Here is a 2410-nt window from a genome sequence, read left to right as displayed (position 1 = left end):
CCCCAGGGCTGGGCTAGCAGGGGCTGCGGGTCGGGAGTGAGGGGCATCGGCAGAGCTGGGGGGCCAGGGCTGGGGTAGCAGGAGCTGCGGGTCGGGAGTGAGGGGCACTGGCAGAACTGGGGGGGCCAGGGCTCTCCCTCCCTCCCCCCGGCTCCCAGACCCAGATGCTGCTTCCTGGGTTTGTGCCTCAAAAGCCCCCCCCCCAGCTTCTATTTTTAAACCGTTTGTTTTATTTTCCATCTGATGCTTTAGCTCCAGAGCCGCCCCCCCCGTGACACCCCCCGTCCGCAGCCCAGACGGAGTTGTCCCTCCCCCCAGGGCTGCCGGCCTGGGGGAGGCTGGGGCTGAGGGGGGACCGGCGGGGCTGGGCCCTGCTCTTCCCCGGGGGGGGTCCCTCCTGTCCCCATGGGCCTTATCGCTGCACTAGGGCCTGGGGGGCTGGGCCGGGCCCTCGGGCCGTGGGGGGCAGCGTCGGGCCGGGGCAGAGCAGCCTGGAAGGAGGGGAGCGTGTGGGGGGAGGGGGGGCAGGGCACAGGGCCAGATTTTCCAAAGGACCCAGCACCCCCTACCCCCCTTACGCCCCCCCACTCCCTTACACACACACCCCCGCCCTTCCCTGCAGGTGATGCCACCTCCGGTCACCATGGCAACGACTGGTGTGTTGGGGGGGGGGAGTTGCTCTTTGGCTATGAACTATTTTCCCTTTTGCTTGATTTTGTTGCTCCCTAGTTGGCTGCCGGGGTGGGGAGGGGGGCTAGATTGGATGGTGCCCCCCCAGGGCTGAGCAGGGGGCTCGGGGCCCAGTTATTCCCCCCCCCCCCCCCCCCCCCGCCCCCCCGCGCCCCCGCGGCTGCGCACACATCGCGGGGGGGGGGGGGGGGGGGGCAAAGGCCCATCGACCCAGCGGGACATGGAAAAATCAATGGGCAGCAGCTGCCCGGGGGGGTGGGGGGCTGTGAACAGCCCCGTCCAGCACTGCCAGATGGGGCTGGCGGGAGGGGGCGCGTGTCTCTTGCCGTGTCCATCTCCCCCCCCGGGCTCAGATCTTCTCCGGCTCGTGTCCCGGCTCGGGGCTTTGCCGAGGTGCGTGGGGGGCACGGGTGAGCGCGGGCCTCGGGGGGGCCACTGGGGGGCGGGTGCACCCCGAAATTAACACAGCATCGGAGCCCCGTGCTCTGGGGTAACCACCACCAGCCCCAGCCCCTTGGCACCAGATCTGTAGGGATCACGCAGGACTCCTGGGTTCTCTCCCCAGCTCTGGGAGGGGAGTGGAGTCTAGTGGTTAGAGCTGGGGGGAGGGGCTGGGAGCCAGGACTCCTGGGTTCTCTCTCCAGCTCTGGGAGGGGAGTGGAGTCTAGTGGTTAGAGCCGGGGGGGGAGGGACTGGGAGCCAGGACTCCTGGGTTCCAGCCCCGGCTCTGGGAAAGGAGCGCCGTCCCCCAGCCACCACCTCCTCCCCAAGCCCTGCTCCTGTCCCGCGGCCAGGCATCGACGTGCCCGGCAGAGGGATCCAGCCCCTGCCAGGGAGGCTGGACTGACCCCAGGGGGCTGCTTCCCCCCGCAGCGAGACGCTGTCTTGGCCCAGTTCCCAGCCCCCTCTCCTGCCCGGCATCAGACTTTCCGGAGGCCTGGCACTGGGAATGACCCCGCCAGGGGCTCAGCCTGGCCAGGGGGCTGGAAAATCCCTGTGGCTCCCTGGCTCCCAGCCCTGGTTCTCTGCCCGTCTCCTTTGCAGAAATGCCCTTGGCGTGACGGTGCCAGGGGGGCCGGACCCCCAGCGGGCCCCAGCTGAGCAGCCAGGCCAAGCAGCTCACGTTAATGCCCGGCTGGCGTGTGGGGTCCAGTGGTTAGAGCGGGGGGGGGTGGGAGCCAGGACTCCTGGGTTCTCTCCCTGGCTCTGGGAGGGGTGTGGAGGCTGGTGGAGGGTCCCGGGCTCCACGCTGGGTAGGGGGGGGACCCTGCTCTGGGATCCAGGCGTGGATGGAGTAGGGAAGGGCCCCCCTGTCCCTCTCCGTCCCAGCATGCCCCGGCCCACGGCTCTTGGGGGCAGGAGTGGAACGAGTTGGTTGAGTCTCAGCCCGTGTAGCCCCCCCCTCAGCCACGGCGGGGCAGTCAGGAGGCGCCGGGCGGGGGACGCTGTGGGTCAGCAGGAGGCCATGTCCCCGCCCCCGTGGCTGGCTCAGCAGGCTGGGGAGGGGACGCCCCATAAGACCCCCCCAACGAGTGGATGGGGGAGGGCGGGATCCACGCTGCTGGCGCCCGGCCCAGCCTAGTGGGGCCAGGAAACCAGACGCAGCAGATGGGAAAGTGCTGGGGGGGCGGTCTGGGCGCTGGGTCACCGGGAGGGCGAGAGCCGGGGGGGGGAGGCTTGGAGAGTCAGGCTTCAAGCAAACTGGGATTGGGGGAGGGGG

General features: G+C 70.1%; 1 protein-coding gene across 1 annotated transcript in view; it reads left to right on the top strand.

The window, feature by feature from the left end:
- The window catches only part of LOC117888997 (dedicator of cytokinesis protein 6-like), a 67667-nt gene that overhangs the window by 64680 nt on the left and 577 nt on the right, over positions 1–2410 (top strand). The window lies entirely within an intron of this gene.

The sequence above is a fragment of the Trachemys scripta genome, chromosome 16, assembly GCF_013100865.1.
Source record: "Trachemys scripta elegans isolate TJP31775 chromosome 16, CAS_Tse_1.0, whole genome shotgun sequence".
NCBI classification, from domain to species: domain Eukaryota; kingdom Metazoa; phylum Chordata; order Testudines; family Emydidae; genus Trachemys; species Trachemys scripta.
This window is presented reverse-complemented; position numbering and strand designations above follow the sequence as displayed.